The 27,579-nt window shown below is 47.6% G+C and overlaps 1 protein-coding gene across 11 annotated transcripts in view; it reads right to left on the bottom strand.

Moving 5' to 3' along the window:
* The window catches only part of PRR5 (proline rich 5), an 817,096-nt gene that overhangs the window by 224,144 nt on the left and 565,373 nt on the right, over window positions 1-27,579 (bottom strand). The window lies entirely within an intron of this gene.

The raw sequence follows: 27,579 nt of genomic DNA, 5'->3' as shown, positions 1-27,579 counted from the left end.
AAAACATGGGCGGTTCTAGAGGCTTTTTTCTGGAGAAGGGTACTTAGGCTTCCGAACTGTCTCCCGGCATCGATAATAAGACATGAGTTGAGATTACAATCAATGGAGTCAATAGTGCTGTGGAAGACCCTCTCCCTATTTCGAAAATGTATCCTTGATAAACCTCCCATTTCATTCGAATTACTAGCGAATAAAGAGGTAATCAATGCAGATCCGCATTTCAATTCTTGAAATTCTGGAACATCATCATATCAAAATGGATACGCTAAAAGATAATCCCGAGAAAGCAAAGAAAAAAATACGAGAAAACGACTGGATAGCCACTGACAATCTAAAGAGGGAGAACACAAAGTGTTATTATATCATCTGGGAGCGCAAGGCACTGAATGATCCTCCACCTTATCTCCGAAGATTTCCCTCTTCAAAATATAGGGATCTCTTGATGAGAGTCAGACTTAACATCCTGCAAACAAGAGAAGTGCAATATTTAAGGAAACAAATTCTAAAGGAAGCTGCTAGTTGCCGCTTCTGCAATGCTCCGGACATCTTGGAATCAGTAAAACATTGGACGCTTTCCTGTCCGGCCTTAATCACCCGAAGGAACCTATACCTAGGAGAGTGGGTGGATAACATAAATATATTGACAGATGAGGATTATTGGGAACGAGTTCTGACGGTCCAAAAACTTGGTCCGGCCCTGGAAGTACTACGATTCATAGAATCGATATTAAAAGGTCTCGAGGGTAATGATGAAGTGGAAGAGGAGGTTGAATCTTCGTAAGGATGGTGGGGTCTGGAAAAGGACATTGATTATTTTCTGGGTCTTTGTTAAAGGTTGAAAATGTATTTAACCAATAAAACATTAAAAAAAAAAAAATATATGGAGAGCAATACACACCGAAAAAAAATCCCACCACCGGGATCCGACACGTAGCCGCCGGATCCACAGTCCAGGAACTACTCCACCACACCAAACCGCTGCATGCTGGAGACCATTGGTCTGCGATACAACTAGCTATCTCGCTCTGAAGATCAGACAGGAATCCCGGGGACCGTGTAACAATTCACCAACAGGTAGACTAGCAGCGCAAGCCACCTCAAAGTGGGTGCATCAAAATTAAAGCCACCGATGGTCCCTAACCCGGGGACTGTCACACAATTAACTTCCCCTCGCGCCCCACCCTCAACTACAAGTTGTGTGAAACAAGCTGCGTTGCACACTAGGGCAAGAGGATACTTCCTCCCCCAACGCTTTAAGCCGAGCAAACTGCACTCATGCACCCGCTCACCCTCGTAGCTGCTTACGATAATCTCAGCTGCAACTAAGCAAAGTACCTGTCTGTCCAGGGTCGAACTGGCGCTATCGGTCGTTCGGCCGCTGGCTGAACGACCTTGAGGACGTGGGTGGCGGTTTTCATTCAAGCCACCCCTGGGCCGGTTTTTTCCAGGTGTGTTGAAATAAATGTTTCAATTCCGTGCGTGCACTGCAGCGTAAAAGCAAAGTAAGAGTGTGTGTTTGTGTTTACACGGTGTTACCTTGCTTTGAATTATTTTGCAAAACATAGGGGCCGGGCCGCCACTGTCTGGGCCACCGTGCGGTGATCCGTGCTCGCCTACCATAGGCCCACAGCCGTGTGGCTTGGGAATTGCCAGGAAATGGGCATCTGGGGCCCGGGCCGGTGTGGCTGGCTGGCGCCAGTCAGCCATGTGGCCGTGCGGTGAGAGCGAGTATGAGCAGTCAGAGAGAGAGACTCAGACTATAGGTAGCACTTTTGTTGATTGTCTCGAGTCACAAAAGGTGCTACCTGCTATGCTTGCAGCTTGCTTTTAATGCTAAATTATGTAACACCTGGGCCGGCCAGGCCGGCCGGGTCGGCCGGGGGCGAGCTGACTGCTGGGCTGGGGCCACATAACAATTATGTTTGTAGCGTTAAAAGAAAAGAATCGGAAAGAAGTTTGGGAGGAGGGCAGGTGGAAGGAGGGCGGGGTAGGAAACAGAGGGAAACATGTAATTGTGGCAGTACTAGAGCTGGTAACACTGTACCGTTATGCTGTGTTTTCTTGTAATGTGCATTATATATATCTATAACTTGAGGCACATGGAGATGAAATGATTTGCCCAGAAACACACAGTTGTTTCGCTCAAGTGTTGTAGCTGGGAATAGGATTAGTACAAGTGAGTCCCGAGGGAAGAAAGTGGCACTGTGGGAGGACAGCTACAGTGGAGAGGGGAGCACTGGAAGTACCACAGAGCGAGAGACCAGAGTAGTACACGTTCACACGGGGGCTCAGTGTGGGGTCCAGTGGCGAGATGAAGAGAGTAACACAGACAATGGCCACGCTGAACCCAATGTGAGAAAGAGAACACAGGAGGGATTCGGGTCACGGGACTGCTGCTAACAAGTAAGGGTTGTCGCGGAAGAGACTGTCAGTATGAGAGAGGCCAATGGGAGGATGGGCTGCAGGTAGTCAAGAGAGTTGGTATGAGCTGCAGACCGCAGTTCAAACTACTAGAGCGAAGCAGGGACAGGCACGGGGTGCTGCTACAGAACGGGGGAGGGGGGCTGAGACAAGCAGATAAGAGACTACAACAGAAGAGACTACAGCACGCAGAACAAGTCTAAGGCAGCCATACGAGACTCTGCAACAGAGTGGCACGGTCTGAGACTGGCACGGGAAAGACTGGGATGTTCGAGGCTGACAGGTGAGAGACTGCACCTCATAAGATTAGCCTCAAACTGACATGAGGAGGGCAGCAAGCAACAGAACTAAGCCGAGACAGTCACTCACAGCAGAGCCCCAACCGGAGGGGGTCAGAAATGAAGCAGCATAGACTATACCCTGTAGGGTAGGCTGAGAGGGGACAAGGGGGTGACAGATGAGGGACAGGCGGTGCAGTTGGCTGAATGCAGACAGGTGGGAGGTACCAATCCGGCGGTGCAGTTGGTTGAATGCAGACAGGTGGGAGGTACCAATCCCTGCACTGCCAGATTAAGTGACCCGGAATCACAGCTGTGGATTTCGCTGGAGTGGGTAGGGTCGGACTAGGGTATAAAATTGTCTTGTGAGTGTGTAGAGTCAGAAGCAGGGACGTGTGTTTCTAGGAGTGGAACAGCTCGCTGGAAGCATGTGCAGTGATAAAAGTGATCAAAACCTTACCCTAACATCCCCATATTATCCATAACCTCTCCCTAAACTTCCTTCCAGTTCCCCCCCCCCTTTCCTATCCAACCATTGTCACCCTAACCCTCCTTCCCTGCTGGGGTTGCAGAGCCCTGTATAAGCATCGACTTGCACGGGGGTCACCAAACCACAGTGGGGGTGGTTGGTTCATGCCACTCCTGCGCCTCGGAGCTGTGGACCCTGTCACAGACCTGTATGCAAAGTTATTTTATGAGTTGTGTTGTAATGTAACAGACACATGAACACTCCATAAGTAGCATTTTCTGTAAAGTATGAATTTCACGCAATTCACAGATGATGGTTTGAGGGCCACTTTTTTTGAGCCGAGGGGTGGGCCACTTTTTTGAGGCGACGGGTGGGCCACTTTTTTTTGGTGTCCGGGCCTATTTCTTGCCCCAGTCGGACCCTGTGTCTGTCACGATACTCCTTGTGTTCAGCGACCCGGAAAAACGATGTACCAACACCACCCAACTGCCTTAGATGCAGGACCTTTAATCTGATACACATAAAACAATGGACTATAAAACAGACCCGCCACTACCATGGGCCAGGGGTCAGCAGTACGACAGACATGATGCAATCTTCTTCTCCAAACCTCTTCCGGGCGTGGACGGCGAGAAAAGAGGAAGACGGTGCTGCTCAGTAGCCTTTTATGAAGCGACAACACACCGGATGGATGTAAGGTCCTACACTCATCTTCCGTTGCAGTGCACCGGCCCACTGCCCCCCCGGAAGTTCGCCCTGCCATGGCCAACGAGGCAGCCCCTAATGGCGCAGCCCCTAATGGGCCGCTCATGTAGGGCCAAGGTGGCGCCTCCAAATTGGAAGCTTGATGAAGTCGTCTTAGATAGAATTGTTATGCTCTATTATAACACAGGTCAGAGTGGGCGGGAACTAAAGGGTACAAGGTTCCTTTACTATTCGTCATTACCCTTTCCAGGACGACAAGGCACAGAACATCTGCTTTAAAAAAAAAGAAAAAAAGAAAATGTTTTCCCGTGCTGGGGATTCGTACCTGAGGCCACCTGTCACATCTCAGTGCTGTCTGGGCTCCTTCTGCTTGTCAGTATAGACTGCTTTGGGCATGAGTAACGCCCAAGGTGCCAATAAGATCAGCTTGGCAAAGATCTGCCTTTGATATGCTATAGACACAGTGGGGGGGGGTGTATGTGGCTGTAGTCATGGGCAGGGTGTCCTTTAAGAGATGCAATTGAGTGGGTGCATGGAACAAGATTTGATTCTTTTGCGTACGTTTTGCTTGTGACGAAATGCCTAGTGCTCCGTCGGAGTACAGGAATAAGTAGTGGCTAATCGGTTTACTCAGTTCCACACTACTATTAAACCAGCAGTGACCCAACACATAAAAGGGAAACGGGCACAGCCCTAAAGGTGGACGTCCTCCACCTCTTGATAACATGAGCCACGGGCCAGCTTTATATTCAGAAGGGGGGTGATCCGATAGAAGTAGCAATCCAAACCGCTTTAGTGCAGTGGTGTGAAAAAAAGAATGCCCAATCAAGGTTCTGTAAATATAAAGAATTTACTAAAATAATCAAATGCAAACAATGAATGAACAATACTGAAGAACCACCCCTTGAAGAGAAACAGAGAACACAGACTGTTGATAAGAAAGGGCACTCTGGGTCGATAAGGCAAGAAGACTTCAGCAACAAAGTCAATATTCATGAATATGTTCAAAATGGCAAAAAGGGGGCTTAAAAGTCACTATCATCCCTTAATGTGGACTGTGGGGCTGGGCCTCCTCAGAAACACCTGTAGTTTCTACCTTGGGTGCTCGGCAGCATTGAACAGGGTTTCCTTGTGCTTTTACTGCAATCAAGCCAATTTGGAGGTGTTAAAGTTGTGCAATCCTAATGACGAGTCAGCACCGAATTGGTTCGATTTACAGTTTGCCGTTGGGATGAGTCAACATGTGGGACGGGCGGGCCAATGGCGTCCAACATTCCAGAGTGGCGGTTGAATAGCCAATGAAACAATACTTTTGCTGGATTTAGTGAGCCTGTTAATTAGTTTCTTCCACAGCAATCGGGTTGATCGATGCAGTCCATTGCAATAGGTCGAGTTGATGTCTGGGTGGCTTGAAGGGCAGGTAAGTGGTTTGAAGATGTGTTGCAGTGGGTCCTGTAGTGGCTTTATGTGCATCCAGTAAGTTAGCTCACAGACTTCTTGAGGTGAAGAAACTGGGCCCAAGATGTTATTTGACTTCTCGGCTGCTGTGAGGCCCAATCCAGGTTCTCAAGGACAAGGCAAGTCCTTTAGTTCTGCACTTCCACTCCAGTAAGTTGTCCGGCGCCTACATGGAGCCCTCCACCTCCAGTAACAGGAATCTTGTTCCAGTGCTGAATCAGCATACAGGTCTTGGTCCAACAGCAGCATCACCCCCATTGTTTCCTCGGGGTGGTTAGGTAGCAGAGCTTGCTTCTGCCTTGGATGCCTTCTGTCTTCATTTCTATGCCAGAGGACTTTGGAGTAGACTGTACTCTCCATCGGAGTGCTTCTGTGCCTTGGGAGAAATGTGTTGGCCCTTCTCATTGGGCATCAAAGAAGTTGAATCCTGGCCATTGTCCACATGCAATTGTGAAGACAGTCAGGCCAAACACGTAATACACAACAGCCCTGTCATAGTTGAAGCCCTGCTTACAGAGCTGACACTTGTATGATATCACATTGCAGTGGCTGTATAATTATGTGACCTTAGCAGCCACCATGCTATGCATGACTTATATTTACAGTTTTACGTGCCACCAGATTGACTAGGTTGCACAATTGTTATAATTTAGATCAGAGGTGCAGACAGGTAAAAAGACATCTCTGTGTGCAGGAACTCTGTGTTCCAGCAGCTGTCATGAATGCACAAGTGACCTTTTAACCTGTCCTGTGCCACTGCAGGGTGGGTGCTGAGAATGACAGGAGGCTGTCTCAGCAAAGGCACATGTGTGCACTATAATCTTGGCATGAAGAATGTATGATGGAGGCTCCTATTAGCAGACCACCCTTTCAGAAACAAAATTACCTGCATCATTGTAAGTAATACAAATCAAAACAGCTCAGGCTATTCCTTCCTTCAACAGATGTCATTCTGTCACAATAGGCACAATGGAATTTCCAAAAATGTTTTTATGTACATGGACACGTACATTGAGCCCTTAATAATTACTAATAATTACAAATTACTCCAGTACCAGGGAACTCAGTAGAATTTCTAGAGCTTATATGGAATTACTGTACCTTACGAGAACAATGGCACTTTATATATTGATGTGTGGCGATGCATTTGGCACTCATCTGCGGCACCTGATGACCAGCATTACCAGGCTGCCGCAAAGGTTACCTAGTAGTTTACATTTTATAATCAAGGATATATATTGCATCTTACGAATGTCTCTGTCTCTCTCTCTCTCTCCCTTTTACTCACTACCTATGATGGACTTATCAGGAATCACACTTAATAATCCTTACCTTTAAGCTGTGCCCTCAGAATGTATGCTATGCTCTCATCATCCAGATTCTGAAAGGGACTGTTGACCTCACTATACTGCTCTACATTCCAAGAACAATTTTCATCTGCACCAAACAAACCATCCACACGAGTTTGCATGTGTGCTGTAATTATTTCTGTCATTAGAAAGCTCAATTGATCCCTACCAGATGAACCTTTTCCGGTTCCACCTAGTCAGCGGTCTTATTTAACAGATTAGTAAAAGAACATGGGCCAAGTGTACAACACCTGAAGCCACGAGTGGCTGCTTCTTAACACTGAGACAAGCTGCTTATTCTTTCATTTTCACACACTATATGATCCTCATTAAACCAATATATAGACACTTTCTTTTGGGCGATGAATACAATCAGCCACATCACGAGTTTGGCGCTAACGGTATTAGCACTGCTTTTAAGGGTCTGCCAAATCACGGGGTTGGCTGCATTTACCCCCAGCTCTGAGCTGGGGGTAAATGAGCGGGGATAATTCCCATTTTCGGGTGCAATTAGCGCTGCGCTATTTGTGTGCGCTAATTACACCGAAAATTCACCATTGGGTCCAATGGACCCAATGGGGAATTATTGTTACCGCCAAACCCGTGATCCGGAGCTAATAACGCCAGAGGGTTTGACGGTAACGCTATAAGCCCAGGGGGTATCCCGGCAGTAACACCACCCAACTCGTGATGAACCCAATATGTTGTTTAAATATCAATTAATAAGCAGGATGGGTTACATAACGAACATGAAAGGCAGATTGTAAGTATTTCATCTAAACACTTAAATGAATGTGGGTTTAATCAACTTAACCTAGCACAAGATACTGGGCCTCCATGGAGAAGGCTGTCCAGCATTACTGAGCACAGATAGCGCACTACTCGATGCTCCACTGAGATCGAGATTCTCATATAGTCTCGGGAGGATAGCTCAGGGACAACGTGCTCGCCTTGGAAGCAAGACGACACGAAGCAACACAGGTTCGATCCCGGGTTCGCGCTTAGAAACCTCTGGGTATTAAATCATATAGAAAAAGAAGGTTCTATGCGATTTGGTCGAAAAAGATGACATCACTTTTTATGTGGTAGATTTTGCTGCAAACATGTTCGGGGGAGAACTCCCTCTGTGCAGTCCTTCCCCCATTACCATCTCACATTATTCACCTATACCCACCCCCCACATATATTTGGGGCAAAATGTGCTGAAAACAATTCGAATTCAATGTAATCTCCTGCTGCAAAACCTCCCTACCCTGAAAAAGAAGGCAGGAAAATCTGACTCCATGGCTGCTGTTCGATGTCAGGATCCGGAGAGGTGGAACATGTGACTTGACTCAGGGGCAGGAGCACATTCCCACTAATGCAAATAAGCAAGTGCAACCAGCCAGGCAAGTGCAACCAGCCAAGCAAGTGCAACTAGCAAGAGAATAAACCACATGAAGGCCGCACAGAGACAAGCAAGATCCACTATTCTACCTGCAGAGATTGGCGAAAGGACTGAAGAGGTCTTCAGTTGCCCACTGTACAGTAGAGTGAGGTAAAGAGTCTGGCACCTTTGCTGAAGGCTGAAGAGGCCGCACTAGTCTTTTCTCATGAGAGATTACAATGAAACGCTTTGAAATATGAGTTCATATACAGAATCTTGAAGCCACGAAAGAGAGCAGAACACGTCAGCACATTGGAAGTGTCCACAAAATTTGAATGGGTTTTCCCAACTGGGCACATTCTGAATGGCATTGCAGTGAATGGCACTAAGTAAAAAATCCAAAGAACAAAAGAGGAAATGGGTGAGGTTGAGAGAGCAGTGCCCAGGGCCCAACCAGCTGAAAGTCCCCACCTTCAAAAGGGCCAAAGCAGGAGGGGCCTGTTTCTCGATCCTTGCGCCCAAGTATTGGAACGCTCTCCCCACAACCCTTTGAAAGGAGACATCAGACTCAGGCTTCCGCAAATCACTTAAAACAGAACTCTTCAATTAGGTCTCCCTAAGATTCTCAGTCCTCACGCCCCCAAGACACTCTGCTCTCACAGGTTGAAACCTAACTCTGCAAATGCTGTTTTGTGTGCCTTAGTTTAGTCGATTGCATCCCTTCACCGCTCACCTGCCCTTGCATTTTCTTTCGTTCCTTCTTATGCCACTGCATTTCTCACCTGTCTGGCTGTGGTTTAATATCACCAAGAACCACAGACAAGATCTCCGTCATTTTTTTGTGTAACTAAGGAAGCACTGCTGTAACAGCGTCACAATGCCCAGGGGGGCCGCTTTGTGCACTTAATAAATTCAAATAAATAAAATGAATGATTACGTACAAACAAAACAGGTTCTGAACCTTCTCAGTTAGCACAGAAAACAAGGTAGACTAATGTCCACAAACTCAAATGCCCCATCCTCAGTTTCCAGTGATGGGAATAACAGCCAACTAAAACAAGCAGCCATTAGATTATTACTCTTCTCCAAGCATCCCTGATTGTATAGTAAACAAAGCCACATTCAAAAGATACTCTGCATGGAACTGCATGATGAAAATTAAATGGAGATCTTCACCAGGAGCTCCTGAAACAGCTCTGATAATTCCATCAATATAGTTATAGCGAAGCAATTGTTTCTTTCACTTTTTCCTCACATCTTGTCTTCACTACTGTTTTTTTTTTCCTGCTTTCTATACTTTCATGTTGATCAGTATTTCCCACCAAATGTTTGGTTCTTGCTTACTGTTTGGTTCTTGCTTACTGTTTGGTTCTTGCTTACTGTTTGGTTCTTGCTTACTGTTTGGTTCTTGCTTACTGTTTGGTTCTTGCTTACTGTTTGGTTCTTGCTTACATAGTGACAGTTCAGCTTCAGGCTGTTGCAGACACAATGCTACTTAGACAGAAGAGGCCCAGGGGCGTTGAGAAGCAGAATACCTGGTTATTATGAAAACTGGCAATAGTTGTGGCATGCACTAGCTGCAGCACCAATTGTTATTTTGTGTGTTCTCCGCCATATCAACCAAAGGGGGTTTGTCTTATTGAATGCCTGCCATTGAGGAGTCAGGGTGTAGGATTGTCGCTGTCCCCTGCTACATTAGAGCAAGCACATCCAACCCACTCCTATGAGCAAGCACTTGGAGAGGTCAATGCATTGTAATTCGGTTATTGGAAATGATTTTGGCGAACCAAGAATAGCACTGTGGTTAGAAACAGATCATGTACACCAGGGACGGGAAGCACTAGTCTTCTTTCAAACATAATGTCCTTGAATGGGAACTTTTCCCCATCACGATCCTCAGCATCCACACCTGTGGCCTTGGCAGTCCCCAGCTTGCCTCCCAGTGCAGAAACAATTTGGTAGATACCTGCAATTCTCAAATGTGCCCCTTCACCATTGCTTATTTCCAAGTCCCCCGTTCACAGAGGCAATCAACCCAGGAAAAAAGACACCTGGGCCTCTGTCTGCTCCCGCGACTCCCACCCTCCCGCCGACCCAACCTCCCACTGCCTCTTCGGAGGAAACAACTTTAATACAGCACCATCTAACTGCTCCGAATGCAGGAATTACCTGGACTGGCGATGCTACAACTAATTTATTAGTCATCTACCAAGGCCTACACGCCTCCGAGACAGACAGACAGACAGACACACACACACACACTCTCTTTCCCAATGCTTCTTCTCTCCTGACCAATCTACCTGTAATATCAATCCCCAATGTACCTTCTTTGTGCCCTCATGTGTGTCTTCTACTCTGCGCTGCTCAATATTCACACTGTATTATTATTATTATTAGGCTACTTATTGAGTGCGGGCCTAGCTTTGGGAAGCAACAGAGCACTTTACAATCATAAGAGGAAGAATACGTTTAGAGAGGGGAGCAGAGAAACAAGGGAGTGGGTATCTAACAGGGGAGGGAGGGAATAGTCAGCAATGGATCTACAAGTAACCAGGGGAGGAAACTGTGAGGTTCCGATAACCAGTCTCAGGTTAGGAGGGTAGTGGACGATGTATGACCTAGGTGTTAGGGAGGAGCGATTTGCGGATTATCTTAAGCTCCTTCCTGAACTGTAGAAGTGAGGGGGTGAGTCTGATGTTGACGGGGAAGAGGTTCCAGCGTCTTGGGGTGGTGACAGAAAAGGCCTGGCTTCTATTTTTTTTACGGTAGTCTTTTTATATTTACTTTATTCAAGATAAAGCATTAGCAGCGGCTCTCAATGTCAGCCCCTCCTCTCTTCCTCACTTTCCACCTCCCAACCCTCCTCCCTCAAATAATAACATTCTACATCCAAAACAATGAAACAAACCACACATAGTCTCGCCCAACACCACATTGTGGCTACGAACAGAAATAACACACCCACGCTCAGTGAACATGTCAACCAAACTGAGGCTGCCAATTGCACATCACAGACTCTTGCTCTTTTTCCTGCTGAGTCCCACTAACTTACCCACCCCCCTCCTAGCTTTACTGTTCCGCCACACCACCAAGAGACTACGCAGGTGGCAACAGGGCATGGTATAAGAACCTTTAACATAACATAACATTCCTAACACAGACACTAGAATTCAAACCTTTCCTTTCTTTCTCCATTTCAATTGCTGCTATATTTTCATATGTTTATTATACAGTTCACTTTAACATGTTAATAAAAATGTAACACCACTCTTTCTCCTTCCTTCAATGCACCTCTATTCCTCCCAGATGTTTCCCCATCTGCTGCTCCTTATCCACGCGGTTCCTCTCTTTGCACCCTCCAGATGTGCATCCCAATGTGGCACTCCTGGTATGCCGCTCAACACTCTCCCAACCTTGCACTCTGGAAACCTCAATCTAACCCCACCCCGCGCCCCCTCACCTTTTCTTTCATTCTTCTCTTGCTTGCACCCTCTCCCATATGCACCCACTTGCTCTCTTTTTCTCTCTCTATCTCTCACCCTTTCTACTTTGAAAACACCCCGTCTTGTAGTCAACCGTTCTCCTTCAAACATCTCCTTCATGCATCATCTCACAGATGCCATCTCTCTCTTGCAACCTCTCTTGTACTTTCCCTTTTGCTGCCTCTCTCTTGCATACTCTATCACCCTCAACCTTTATCTGTCTCTTCCCTTCCTCTCTGTATCCTCTGCCCCCTAAGCTTAAGCATTCTTTTACTGCTGCGCCCGAATACCCCTGGGTTTTGGTGCGCATTATCAAATAATAAACTAAACTAAACAGAGTACTCTGCATTCTACAACTCCCAGATACCCCACATATGATGCCTCAACTTTCTGCCGGTGTGCCGTGCCCCCGAAAGGACTGGATCCTCAGAATCTGGACATGAGGGAGGGAGGGAGGATCCCATCACTGCCTTGACAAATATGGTAAAAAAAGAGAAATAAATTGGTCTTCTGGGTGAATGTTGTGAATCAAATGTTTGTGTGAGGCAGTTTGAATGTGTGGTATTGTGCGTATGTGTGTAAGTGACTTAGTGAGTGCATGATGAATGTGTGCGTTTGGCAGGGGGGTAGGGCTGCAAATGAGGCATACATGTGTTTAACAGTAGCATTATGACACACAGTGGACATATGCCGCATCAAAATGCTGTAATAGTTGTCTGTAGCAGCATGGAAATATTGCTACAGTCAATGCAGGAATATATACATTAATCACAGGCAGCATGAGCGTGATTTTATAGGAGGCCTGCTGGGATATATGGTGCACAGACAACGAGCATGAACATTGTTGTGCACTGGCATGAAGGCACATATTGGTGTATTCTTACAGAAGTAATACTGGCATATATAGTGCACAGAATCCAGCATGAACATGTTTTCTTACTGTGACCATGCAGATATGGATTCAGCACAGCCAGCATGAAAATGATTTACAGTACCAATACTGCCATATATTGTGCACAGCCAGCATGAAGGTGTGTTCAGCACAGTGGCAACATGGGGCACAGTCAGCTTGAAAACGTTCTTACAGCATCTTGCTGGCATTTATTGGGCACAGTCAGCATGAAATTGTTTTCCAGTGGGAATATTGGCCTATGTATTGGGCAGAGGCAGCATAGACATGTGTTTATTTCAGGGCAATGCTGGGGTATATAGTTGAAACATGGCCAGTTTTTCTTTGGACGTAGAGAGCATAACATTATTTTTTCAAAATGCTCCCGTTTACTGTTGATGACTTAACTTTTTAGAGTTCTTTCACACTCTCACCTCCCTCTTCACATACTCATTCTCTCTCTATGCACATTAACCCTTTCTCTCATTTATTCCCTCAGTCTCACTCTCCCTCATGCTCCCTCGTTCACACCCTTGCATGCATTTTCTCTTGCACCCATCACATCATCTCTCACTCATCTTCGCTCAAACCCTTACTCTCTCATATTGCCTCTCTCAGACCATCACTCTTTTTCCAACTATTCCCTTTGCTCTCTCGTTCACCCCTATTCTTGCTCATTATCACTGGCACCCTCTTAGTGGCATCCTCCCTTTGCTAATTAACACTCTTTCTCACACTCTTTTCTCATCCTTTAGTTTGCCTGCATCTTCCCCGGCACCTTTTCACTTGTTTACTTGCAACCTGATGCCTATTGTAAGGAATATGAGGGCATCCTCACTTCTTTTCCCCCTGTATCCTCTTCTCGGGTGGCCAGGGAGAAGCCACCACTCTTGGATCCTGACCCTGGGGGTGGATATGCGAGGGAGGGGGGGATAGAACATCCTTAGGTGAGACATGATATCTGCCATTTCCCTTCGACCTTGAGTCTTCTGTCCCTCAAGCCTTTATAGGCTATTGTCAACCTTTTCCCTATTTTTCCCCTAAAACATTCTGCAAGAAAAACCAGTTTGGTACTAGTACGAGGAAGAGACCCACCCGAGAAACACATCCTCACTTCATTAACACACAAATATAGATATCAATTGTGTACTGGGACGACGAGGTGGCCAGCCAGAGTAATACAGGACTCTTGTTTCAACAGTGAGCGGTCTAGTCCTTTTTGGACCAATCATGGTGGCGGGAACTTTAAAAGCAGGAAGTACTGTGGAAATAGAGTCAGCTGTGGAAGCAGGGCTACGGACTGTTGGGCAAATCGGACCTCTCTGGAAAAGCGTCATGACAAACAAAGCACCGGAAACCCCTTCGAGAATGCAGAGTGTATGCAGTGGGAAGCAACGCTGAAAGACGTTGGAGAATGGTGGCAGACCACGAGAGGGAAACCGGCGTGACTATGTGAAGCAGTCGTATGAGTCCCAAGCTGCAGGAGAAGCATGGCCGGGCAAGCGGCCCTACGGAGAGCCGCTAGGAGACTGAGCGAGGGGCTGCATGAGAGGGAAAGAGCTTGTGGTGACAGGAAAGCTCGTGGGAAAACGGTAAGCTCCAACCGGTGAGTTTACCAAGCAGGGGGAATACCGGGATGGCAGGTGAGCATGCAACGCTAGCAATGAACATTGATTTGAATGAAAGCAATTATTTCTTTGAACACCGATCTGAGTGAAAGCAAGTTTGTGAAACTTCCTGGTGCAAGGAACTATATGATATGAGAAAACAATCTTTGGCAAGAGCCAAGAGAATTTAAGGAACTGTATGATATGAGAAAGCAAGCTTTGGCAAGAGCCAAGAGAATTCAAGGAACTGTATGATATGAGAAAGCAAGCTTTGGCAAGAGCCAAGAGAATTCAAGGAACTGTATGGTATGAGAAAACAAGCATTGGCAAGAGCCACAAGAAACATTGGTGAACAAGCATTGGCAAAGAGCCAGGAGAATATATGAAATTGCATGGTGGCAAACCAAGTCAGGAAACAGTATCAAGCAGGTGTGATATACGTGAATGAGTCGAGCACCACTGTCAAGCTGAAGCAGTGGCCAAGTGTTGATGGAAGAGAAGCAAACAGGGTGTATTGGTTGCATGACCTGTAATGGGTGGACCGCATGGTCCGACGATTGCGCCTAGACCGAGCGCACCCCTACATGAATAGGCCACTGAAAACACCTGCAAAGAAGCTTGTGTTTGAATTGCAAGGAACTTTTATGCAAGTGAAATCAAAGAACTGAACTATATATACATGAACTGGTGAAAGGTAACCATATCAGAAGAGCTGGGAAGTGTCCCAGGGAATTGTGTTGTTTTCAAACATTTGAAATCTTGGGGAAGGAACCCCTGTGCCTTGTGAACTATTATTTTCAATTTGGGGAAGGGAAAGCTGATTACACGCCAGGAGCTGGAAGAAGATTTGGCTCTCATTGGAACTCTACTTATTTTGATGCTAACATCTCCACACACTGTTTACATTTAGATGTGGGGGCAAGTATAGGTTTTGGACACAGACAGACATTTGCTTTGGACTTCCTGACACAGAATATCCTTTGTTTATAGGGAAATCCCACCTTAGCTTAGGGCCAGTTAGGCCTTTTTCCATCCTGATAAAAGTTTGTAGATGAAACTTGAATCTGTTTTGGGTGTCTGCTTCGTGATGCCTTCACACTATCCATGCAAACTGCAATGAACGATTAAATATAAAAACATATTTGGCAGCAGTGTCACTGCAGACTGCTCCGGTATCTGCAATTGAGAACTGCCTGCTGCTGGGGCAGCTATAGAGAGGCGAGCGTGTCACTGCAAATCATCTACACCACTAGGATAGCCTGTGTCCAGATCATGGAACCACAGAGCTGCTTGCTGAATCTAGATGCATTCAGACATCATGCCGCAGAGGCCAATGACTGTACACAAAGTACCACAATGTGATGTATCTCCCGTCTGCATACTACCAAAAGAAATGCACGGGAAGGTACCCAGGTACATATACACGCGCCAGGTGCCAACAGGAGTTTCTCAATATATAGGCGTTAATGCAAAATAATGATCAATTATAACATGTCACTTCTCTCCAGTGCTAGGAAAAAAATCCATGCTTCTAGTTAGATACCATGCAAACTGATCAAGCAAGATGAGAACAGATGTTTCTGAAGTAAAAGGGGAACAGAATACAAAAGAAAGAAAAGAAATATGAGTGATCTGTCATTTATCTTAATGAGAGGTAACCATTGATACATATGCAGAATAATACTAAACATATTCCAAGCAAAGTAAAACAGTGAAGAAACACAACCACAATTTCCAACCATTATTAGCAGCAAAAGAAATGACACGGCCTGTGCTGTGCCCTATTTCTACTCTGAATGCTTGCTCATATGTGCGATGATCTTAAAGGTAGGCCTTATCCATCTAAGTGTTGATATCCTCAAATCTGGGTCATTGAGCAGAGTTGCGGAGTGCGGCCTATCCCCACAGCGCTGCCCCTTCATGTAAAGAGTACTTCGGGCCCAATTCGTGGAATATTTGCACGGTTCCAAGTGAATTTGCACTGCTTAAAAGTGACGTTGCACTTCTGAAACAAACCCTGATTCATAGAACCGTGCAAAGGGACTCATTACACGGATGGCGGAGAACCATGGCGCTATTAGCGCCATGGTTCATGCCGGTAAAATACCGGCATCGCCTTGGCGGAAAGGGGAATTACCGCCCCATTCCAAGGTTGGGGGGGGCGGTAATTCCCCCTTCCACCATTGCCCTTCCCCATTCCCATTCTTGCCCCATAGGGCTTAATGGGAATGGGGAAGGCGCTAATTACGGTACCGCAATTTGCAGTACCGTAATTAGCTCCCTGGGACCCTTTGCTAGTTGGTTTCTAACGCCTGCAAAAAGCAGGCGTTAAATCCCCCAACCCGCAAAGGGACCTCGTAGTAAGGCGGTAAGGATTTACCGGTACCGGTATTTTACCGGTACCGGTAAATCCTTACCGCCATCCGTGTAATGAGGCCCAAAGTGTATTTGTGCCGTGCAAAGTCCGGGCAAAGTCATTTTGACTGCAAAAATTATTATGTGCGGACTTTGTTCATAAAAAGAAACTTGTCCGGGAAGAGAGGGACAAGGGACCCACAGATAGCCCCCAGGAAAATTTAGCAATGGGCACATACCAGCGATCTGGATATAAATTGGCCACATGAACCAAAAAGCATGGAGAGGCTGGGTGAACCCCTTACTCAGGTGTTTTTCAAAGCAGTCTCCTGAGATTTAATGACTTGATTGGAGCTGTATACAGCTACTGGTGTAATAAAAATACTCAAACTAGGTCTGCCTTCAGCCACTCGACCATTGTGTGCAGTATGTGTATCCTTTAACATAACATGTGTTTAAGTGCTGGGCATTTCCAGGCACTGCTATTAGATGCCCAGGTACTAGCACCATTTTGCACTGCTACCATTAATGTCCAGTTAATGCCAGTACGGCAGTGCCTGGCAAGAGCCTTTTGCATGCCTATCGAAAAGCCCCAACTCTTAAGTCGACATACCCTCCCCCTCCAGTGACAGAAGCAAGGTGCCTACCACCCGCCAAGGTTTTGGGTAGGTATAGACCATGGCGCAAGCATCTTTGCACGGAACACCACTCAAGAAAACCCCGGGCCCCACAACGTGACTGGTTTATGAAATGAAGTGCAAGAGGGGAACGCACCCAAGCTAGTGCCTTGGATCTCAAAAATGGGGTTCGTGTCAGCTGACAATGGGCCCGGTGCTAAGGCTATGGGCCAGTGTGGGTGCACGCCTCTCCCCCCCCCCCCAAGTCGGTATTGGTCCATGGTTCGGTGAATGTAGGGTAGGTCAGGTGGAGAGTATATGCTGTGTTTCTTCCACTATCTGCTTGCGTCACTGCTGCTCGGCCACACCCACAATAAGTAGTCTCAACAGATGGGACGTTTTAGCAGAACGTGGGTTCTAGGGGTTGGGATGTTTGAGCAGTACATGGTTGTTGGGGGATGGGGGTGTCAGCAGCACAGAGTGGTCAGGGCGTGGGGGGTGGTGAGGGTTAGCAGTGTCTGGCTGTCGCGAAGTGGGATGCTTGAGAAGTACATGGCTTTTGGGGAGTAGGGGGTTTGAGCAGTGCATGGCTGTCAAGGAGTGGGACGGTTGAGCAGTAGATGGCTGCTGGAAAGTAGGACGTTTGAGCAGTACATGGCTTTTGAAATGTGGGGCGATTGAGCAGTACATGGCTGTCGAGATGTGGGGTGATTGAGCAGTGCATGGCTATCAGGGAGTGGTAGGTTGGAGCAGTACACGGCTGCTGGGGAATAGGATGTTGGAGCAGTACACGCTGCTGAGTAGTGGGATGTTGGAGCAGTACGTGGCTGCTGGGTAGTGGGATATTGGAGCACTACATGGCTGCTGGGCAGTGGGATTTTGGAGCAGTACATCAATGCTGGTGGGTGGGACACTGGAGCAGTACATGGCTGTTGGGGAGTAGGACGTTCAAGCAGTATGTTGCTGCTGGGGAGTGGGATGCTGGAGCAGTACATGGCTGTTGGCGAATGGTAGGTTGAAGTACAAGGCTCCTGGGGAGTGGAATGTTAGAGCATTGCGTGGCAGCTGGGGAGTGGAATGTTGGAGCAGTACTTCTGTGTCAGACTAATACACAACATACTATTGGCTTCTCAAACTATAGGGCTCCTTACTACGTGGTCCTCTGCAATTGGTTGACACGTTTGTACCCTTCTGGAATATTTCACTCGCTAAGTGCCAAGATTTCTTCATTTAATACTAATAAATGAAGAAATCTTGGCACTTCCAGTGGTTTTCCATTACACCTCAAACAGGAGCCGAGCCTGTGTCTCATGTTCATGTATCTGCTCGAGTAGATAACGAGGCTCTCGGCGGCCCTGACTCTTTACACTGCGTCAGGCAAGCTTTTTTTAATCTTCTTTGCCGTCAGATATTCTTATTCTGCTGCGCCACAATTTCAGCCCTTTCATTCAGAGGGTCCAAGTTTGCTAAAATGCATTGTGGAACATCCAGATTATATATATATATATATCATTGGTGCATCGCCTTCAATCTATTCACTACGTAGCCAGCCTTAAGATTACTTTGTCTACTTGTGTCACTGCATCTGAATGGTTTTGCATTTTCTTCAGTGCTTCTCTGCACGTGCAATCTTCATCTCACTCCCGAAATGTTGCTCACTTCGTTACTACGCCATCAGAGTCTATAAGGTCTATATTCTTTCTTCATTCGCATCTCTTCTGGGTGCGTCGCTTCTGCTTTATGTGACATCACAATTTTTCTCTTCATTCATTTTCACACTCCTTCAGGAATTTCCTTCAGGAGACCATCATTTCTCTGCAAATACATATAGGTTTCTCTCAATGGATACCTTGTTTCAAGGACTTTTCGCGATATAGGCACCATTATTGGCTTTACGCATGTCGCAATTTCCGGTTGCCAACATATAGGCACAATAGGGGCAGAACTTCCGGTAGAGGTACTCGTCTCCTCCTCTACAACATGGCTGCTGTGGAGTGGGATGTTGGAGCAGTACGTGCTTGCTGGGGAGTGGAACTCTGTAGCAGTACGTGGCTGCTGGGGAGTGGAACGCTGGAGCAGTATATGTGGCCGCTGTGGAATAGGACGTTCCAGCAGTACATGGCCGCTGGGGAATAGAACGTTCAAGAAGTACATGGCTACAGGGAAGAAGGACTATGAAGCAATACATAGCTGTTGGGGAGTGGTAGGTTGGAGCACAAGGCTGCTGGCGAGTGGAATGTTGGAGCAGTACAAGGCTGCTGGGGAGTGGTAGGTTGGAGCAGTAAGTGGCTGCCGGGGAGTGGTAGGTTAGAGCAGTAAGTGGCTGCCAGGGAGTGGAATGTTAAAGCAGTATGTGGCTGCTGGGGTGTAGGACGTTCCAGCAGTACATAGCTGTTGTCGGAGTAGGACGATGGAGCAGTACATGACTGTTGGGGAGTGGTAGATTGGAGCAGTACATGGCTGCTCGGGAGTAGGACGTTCCAGGAGTACATGGTTACTGGCGAGTAGGACCATAGCTGTTGGGCTCTGCACCGTCACACGCGTGCGTGATTGGGAAATCGCTCCCTCTAGCTAGCTAATAGCTTGTAGTTGTGGTTGAGCTTGCCTAACGTCTCCGAGTCAACTGACAACTGACAAGCCCACTTGGAGGTGGCTGCACAGAGTATTTTTTTGTCACCTTTTTCCTAGCCTTCCTCCAAAGCATTCATAGTCACGTGTATGCCTGAACAGTAATAGGTGGGCTGGAACACACTCCTAAAAGACGCGCGCAGTCTTTTGAAGAGTGGAAGCGGAGGAGGAGCAAAGAGGCGTGGGGACGTGGGAGGGGGCAGGGGTTCTTAGGTAGCCGGCAAGAGGCGTTCATGCTATAGGCTCCCAGAGAGGTAGCGAGGTATTGCGCGCTGACTATTGGTTTGCTCCGTCTTTAAGACTCAGTTTAAAAGGGCACTTCGTTGGAGCACATGTCCTTGTTTCAAGGCCCTTCTAGCTTAGCATGAAAGAGAAACAGAAACCCCCGGGGTGTGCTTTAAGCTCATCATTCTGTTTAATTCCCAAGAAGAAACTGTCAAGTGTGTCAAGTACTTGATCATTAATCCACGGTAAACTCAATAATGTGCCCTTGTCTCGTAATAATGGACCTGCTCGTCAGGCTGGTCAGGTCAGCTGTGTGTGTGATAGGCAGGTGGCCAATGACGACAGCTAGATTTAGGGCCGAGAACATATCTGCTTGCCTCAAGTTCAATACACTGGTTGCAAGGGCGCAGTTGGGTGCTACGACATTGACCCGCATTGCACTCCTGATGGGGTGCTTATAAAAACGCTGTATAGAATAATAATCTCGGGGTTTATCAAGTCTGAGGATTCTGAGGGTTTTTTGTCTTTGTTTTCAAGTTATTCTCGCATTTGTGAGGGGGCATTTTAAGTGCAATAGGAAATCGCAGAGAGGGGGCCGCTCATTCCCAATGGGTTACTATGGAGTCTGCCTGCTTTTAGCAGGCACATCAACCCATTGCACTATAACTGGCCTGCAATTCACAAGCTGGCTGCAATGGAGGAGGATTTGGTCGGCGGAGCAGGAAAAGTATATGGGCGTTCCTCTCCCCAATCTCGCCTGCCACATTAACAAAAGTCCACCAACACCTTTTCTGACGTGCCACACTTACAAAATGCCACCCCCCCCCCTTCGGCCCCCCAAACAACAATCCCCATTTCTAAATTGTTGTGAGACTCTCAGGATCAATGGTAATAAAAGTAGATTTGTGATGTACAGGCAAGATGTATTGTCTTGTTATTGATTAGCCTCACACATTTTCGGTCATTTCTCACCCCTATTCCCCCTTCTAGTGCCCGATTGCCTCACTTTCAGGATGGTTGGGTGCTTGCGGGTCATGTGCCTCTATGTTACATCTAGGGGCACCAGCTCGCCACACTCAGCCCCATCTATAAGCCCTAGTGCCACATTGCACAAACATGTGCAACACAGTATATACATAGGGTTACCCGAAAAACCTTAAAGCAGTGGCAACTGGTCCAAAATGAAGTGCTGGAGTGCTACTTACCCTAAAAAGACAGGATGACATCGCCCTTACCTTGACATTGTCTTCCGGTGACACAAAGGGTTGAATTCATGACTCTATCCTTAAACATCAAACCACTTGCTTGAATAGAATCGAGTATTTGAGTACTCCCTTTCAAACTAAGAATCAAACATTTCAGTTATCTTTTTCAAACGACATCACAAGACATAAATGTAGAACTTGAAGGAACAGTCTACTTTACAGTGGTTTCTTCAAATTAAAAAGCGCAGAGGCTAAAAACCGGGTCTAAGTTCTGGAACAACTTCATCTATGACTTGAGCTGACAAGAAGACCACTTCAAAATTCTGATCCAAAGTAAAGACTACCCTCACCAAGCAAACCTTCCCATGAACATCGAAAGGTCATAGACTGGAACATAAACCAACAGAAGGATGCCCCCTACAGAGTGGCCAAAGATAAAATGAAGTGACCACTTGCCCACTGAAGAAGTCACAGCCTTCTGCTGGTTACACGGTTCCTCCCCTGGAAAGGCTGTGGAATGCAATCTCGCAACTAGCTGTGAATGGACCTCTTGCCGATCCAGTTTTCCCTTCTTTGGTGTCTCTCCCTGTAGTCCCCAGATTTGTGTTCCATGGTTCTGAAAAGTGGCTACTAGTGGTGTGTGTGTGCGGCACCATGCAACGCACCACTAAATAAACCGAGTGGTGACACACCAGCAGCACCAAGCACAGAAGGCTGGTAGCTTCATCTTTTGAGACTGACATGACTCTCTACTAAATCCTAGGACGATGCAACCTGGCTGACTTCGACGGACAGCAGTGCAGGTTCAAGACCTGGGTGTATGACTTGTTCAACTGGACCATGGAGAAGACCGAGCCATAAGGCCATGTGGAGGACAGAAGGTTCAGCAACAGTCTCTTCTCGGCACCCTTTTCTAGTTTCACAAAGGAAGCAGAAAGCATCCGAGGAGTGCGGCATGCAAAATCCCTGCTTATGCCAGGACCTAAGGCGTCTGGCCCCAACAATCATTCCTAAGTAGTAGACAGAGGCATCCATCTTCCTCCTCACCACCCTGGAGTCAGGGATCCTGCCAACACTCTACCAATCAAACTGTCCTTCTAAAGAATAACCCTGGAATCCAAAATATTCTATTATCTGGAATTGGTGCCGGCATCTTCATGCCTGCCTCTAGACACTACAGGATTGCTTGAATCTGCAGCACTCCTCCCTACCCCTCTCTGCTCAGGCAGCTACTCACTCCAGCCTCACCCCCCTCTTAACCAGCCCTGCTTCCTTAATGGGTCAGCACTCAAAATGTTACATTGAGTTAATGAGAGTCTATGGGTTAGTGTTACGGAGTGGACCTCCTATATGTGTTGCCCCTTAAAGGGGGTGTGTCAATTTTAACTGTGTTGACTTAGTCATGGCCCAAGCTAATAAAAGGGAGCCCTGCAGGCACGTGCGGAAGGGTACGGGCTACAGACTCCATGACAGACTGATCTGTGTGCAGGCTCACCCTGAGTGAGCAGGGCCTGTAGGCCACGCTGCCATGGGGCCTTCTGCCCAGAATCCAGTTAGGGTCTGCATGATCCAGCACGGCCAGACCTGCCACCTATAGAGGTAAAGAAGCCTCCCCAGTGCTGGCGTCCCATAGCACTGCAGGGTGGGGCTGGTGCGATGTCCATGGCCATTTGCCTGGTGCCCCACATCTACACAGAGGTGTGTAGCTCCCCCTATACTTCCCAAGCATGGGTGGCAGAGCAGAAGAAGCACTGCCATTCCAACTGTAAAAGGTTCCATGTTAGTACACGGACAGTAATGGACCCCGATCTTCGGAGCCAAGAAGGCAGACCCCTGCCACGCCCCACCGGCAGTGAAGTGGGCATTGGCATGCACAGGACTAGCCACATCTGAAGACCCTCAAGCACTGGACCAGGAGCGCCCAGGGCGGGCTGCCTCCTATCGCTGTGGAGGGGCCTAGGCAGCAAGCGACCCCCAGCACGATACTACCACAGTCACCCTGCCTGACCACAGGTGGCCTTGACACCGAGCATGCCACAGCCCTGCATGCCATGCCATCATATGACCAGGGAAACATGGCCCTGGGGGGTGATACCTGCCACCCGCCTCCAAAACCAACCAACAGCTGGTGTGTGACCAAACCAACACCTCGAAGCTGTGCAACGGTCAGGGTATGGGTTGCAGCTCATCCTGAGTGCTTGTGCACCCACCTGTGCCCCAGGAGGAAAAGAGTCACTCTGGACTGGCGGAGCATCGTGAAGAGGGGAGGGGGGGTGAGTGATGTCCTGTCACCCATTGCCTGATGTACAACAGCATATGGAGCAGCCTGGACACCCTGCGACCTGCGTCTCGCCGTTCTGCTTTGTACCATCGGGGGACCATGCCGATGTGGCCCCTGGTACCTGCCAGGTGCAGCTTTGCCGGCTGTGAACTGTACCGTCAATGGACCTGGACCGGGAAGGGACTCCGGAACAGACGCTGATAGAGGATGAACTGGTCGCCTGCAGTCCTGCCATAGCTTCAAGAGGACTCCGCAAACATACGTTTTGATGCTGTGAACCTGCATAATATGTGCATGCTTAAAGTGGTCACAGTAAAGGATAGCAATGTGAAGCTGTGCTCCTGCAGTTGGCAGGGGTTCTCTATATGGTACCAGTAACCATTTGTGAGTGTCCTGCAAGGGTGGCAATTCCGTACCCCAGGTTAATAAACGGTTCTGTAACTTGCGGTCTGACTGCCAACTCACCCCCATACTCAAGACCTGCAGTATCAGTTATGAAGTCAGCTATGTTGTGGTCACACTGGTTAATCGTTCTGTTGGAATCACACATGTTTTGTTCCTTATGCAAAAGGAGGGATGTTACGGAGTGGACCTCCTATATGTGTTGCCCCTTTAAGGGGGGGGGTGTCCCTTTTAACTGTGTTGCCCTTTTAAGATGGGCCATGACTTCCCAAGCTAATAAAAGGGAGCCCTGCAGGCATGTGCGTAAGAGTACGGGCTGCAGACTCCATGATGGACTGATCTGCGTGTGTGTCTCTTATTGTGGCCTGCAGGCCCACCCTGAGTGAGCAGGGCCTGCAGGCCACGCTGCCATGGGGCCTTCTGCCCAGAATCCAGTTAGGGTCTGCATGATCCAGCAGGGCCAGACCTGCCACCTATAGAGGTACAGAAACCTCCACAGTGCTGGCGTCCCATAGCACTGCAGGGTGGGGCTGGTGCGATGTCCATGGCCAGCCCCCACCCTTTCACCTTCCGAGGCACCGGGCTTCCGGATGCTGGTGTCCCATAGCATCCTACTGGGGAACTGGTGCGATGTCCATGGCCAGCTCCCACAGTAACAGTTAGATCAGTGTTTTGTGGTAATATGAGAACGTTTATCCGAGTGATTGAAACAGTTCTAAAACATACCTAGGTCAAATGCATTATAAGCAAGCTTCAAGGGATAAAAGAAAGAAATGAGAGCAAGAACCGGCATATAGTTTTGTGTACGGCAAGTTAGGTTGTTTGGAATAAAACATGGAGCCATCACCAGACACCAACAATGTGCATCCCCTTGGTTCCTCCTGTCTTTCTGCAGCACAGCAGAATCCCATTGAGCCTGTGGGAACAGCTCCCTTGTGTAGGAGGCAACACATGCTCGTTGGGCCACAAATGCCAGCGTAGAAAAAACTAATTCACGCAGGAAAACCTAGCAGGTTCACACACCAACAACAGAAATACCCCCACGCCCTATACTCCTTACAACCAGGAAAAAAGTGCTGCGTTCCAGTTGTCACTTCCTTGACATTTAACGGTCACTCATGCCAAGTCATGCAGATAAGCCCGGGAAGTAGAGTGACCAGATTTATAAAGTAAAAAACCGGGACAGGGCAACTAACATAAAAGTAGGACTAACTCTTGAAAGTGGCTGCCAAGGTACTACACTTCAGTAGCGTTTGGAGGAAAATGGGGTTTAAGTGTTACGTTTGAAAGAAACACATATAATTAATTTGTCACAAACTAACACTATCTTGAGTTGTAAAATTCAGCATTTCTTCTGTTCGAGGTTGTGCATTCCTGCCTGCCGGCCATGAAGACCTACTACAAAAAATCAGGACCGCTGCAGTTTCCAATGGGAACATTATCTTGAGAAAGGGGGACAGAGAACCAAAAACCGGGACAGTCCTGGCAAAACCGGGACGTCTGGTCACCCTACCAGGAAGCTATAGGGGCAAGCAAAGGCAACGCAGGCAAAGCTTTGATTTAACTGTGACCTCTGGGAAGTCCACTGAACAGCCTCCTATTTCAAGTGTCACATGACAGAAAAACACAGATGCCAAATGGCCAACGTTCCCGCCCAAATGGAGAAAACCAGACTAAGCGGTCGGGAGAGGTGGCAGGAACAAGGATGGTGTACATAGGATCAGCAGCAGCCTTAATGGCACCCTTGGGCTAAGAAGCAATGACGTAAGATGCCAAGAGACATTCCCACTGGGTTTCGATGAGTCAACCATCAGTCCATTACTGCTTACAGGAACGATGTGGATTTTCACCTTCCAACCAAAAAAATAAGGCTTAAGCCAGGAATATTTCTGGAGAAAAAAAAAAACACACTGGCCCAGCAACATTACTTCCGCTAGGGTGGCCAACTCTTTGATAGTGTTTCGCGGGACACTTGCCCACAAGGCGGTGATGACATCACATCATTCACATTTGGCCCGCCCCTTTTTTAATTTAATTTTTTTTGAATGGCTCTTAATTCCTGGCTTAATTGAAATGCAAATGGCTTGTCCTTGGGAGGAGATGGTCACGTTTTTTAACTGCAAACATGACCATCAGGACCCCAGGAACAAAGCATTCGCATTTGAATTAAGCCAGGTGTCAGAGCGTTACAGCTCGACCTGGAGGCTCAAAAAGGAGCCAGGGCTGCAGAGCTGCTCTCAGAAGGAAAGCAGCAGGCGGTAGCGGCAGCGCCATGCTGTGTAAATCGCCACTTCAGTTTGCAGAGTGGCTGTGCTGGAGGCAGGCACAGCCACTCTGCAAACTGCGGGACAGAGTCCCTAATTGCAGGACAATCCCACGAAATCCGGGACAGTTGCCCACCCTAACTTCAGCCGCTTCTCATCAACAAATTTCAAAATCAGAGAAACGTTGCTGCATTCCTCTTAGAACCTTTTCTTCATCTGTATCTCAACACCCTTCCATGTATCAGAGTTAAAAAAAATAAGTTTAGCTACAAACCTGTTCATTCGTGGAAGGTATACCAACCGGCCATTCTTTTTTTTATTTTACACGTGGCACAAGAGAACAGAGAAGAAGCTTTGAAAGTGAGGATGAATCTTTCAGGACACCGGCCAATGGCGGAAGCCGCCACCGGAACAGATTTTCCGCTCCTCAGCCATTGGTCCACAGCAGCGCCATCGCAAGATGGCGTCCCTCCGTAAACAAAATGCACAGCAGTGAGACACAAAATGCAAAGACCAGCGTCTGGTTTAGGACGTCGTTCACCGAGGAATGTGTTGATTCTACGGTCATAGCTTAGAAATGTAACTCGACATTTAGTCATTCCAGAGATGTAGAAATACAAACGACTGCTGCTTAGTCATACTGTGTGGCGGTGTTTGGCTCCCACATCCCTGACCACAGTGCGGCTGCCATTGCCATAGCTCTCAACTCACCCGCTTTTACACACCCGCCCACCCGCCAGCTCATCTGTTTCACCCGCCTTGGCAAAGGTGGGAGCTACGATTCATATTTTTGCAGGGACCCGATTTCGAGATCCCGAAATCGGGTCCCGGCGCGACTCTTCCTGCGCGAATGGAGGAGTGAAAAGCAAGTGTCATGCTTTTCACGCCCCCATTTCCTCCCCCTTCCCCTCCCTGGCGCTCTCCTCCAATGAGAGGATTGTGCCTGGGAGCATTCCTCCCCACCCCCCTCCCGTAAAAGGTCAGCGACATAGAAGTAGGACTGCCGGTTCATGTTTTTACGGCAGTCCTACTTTTATGTTTATGGCCTTTCTGGGTTTTCACCCGCCTTGGTATCAAAAAAGGTTGAGAGGTATGCCATTGCTCTGCTGTACAGCACGACCAGCTGGCACCTAGAGAGAAAATAATCACAGGCTGGCGCAATAGCTTTTGCTTCAATTGTTCCCATTTTTCGGTTTTCCACATTTGTAGCCTCCGTGCCTTGTTATGTCTAAAATGCCAACCAACTATGAAGTCTGTACGGCTAAAATTAAATTCTCCTGTGCATCTGGTTTTCTACTAAAAACAAAGAGCTTTTTGAGGATTTATGCAGGGAGAAGTTTCTCTGACCAAGAGTTGCTGCATTCAGTAAGTTGGGTATGATAATGACGTGTTTATTTAAATAGCGCTTACGCCCAAGCGCTGTACATAGAACATATTTACATACATCATCCCAACCCAGGTTGGTACTCATTTATGGACCTCGGAAGGATGAATGACCGAGTTGACCTTGCCGGGATTTCAAACCTGCGACCTGCAGATCACACATAGATCACAGCAGGCAGCACTCAACCCACTGAG

Source organism: Ambystoma mexicanum, chromosome 12, assembly GCF_040938575.1.
Source record: "Ambystoma mexicanum isolate Mex_15411 chromosome 12, UKY_AmexF1_1, whole genome shotgun sequence".
NCBI lineage: Eukaryota > Metazoa > Chordata > Amphibia > Caudata > Ambystomatidae > Ambystoma > Ambystoma mexicanum.
Note: the sequence above shows the minus strand (reverse complement) of the source record. Positions and strands in the feature narration are given on the sequence as shown.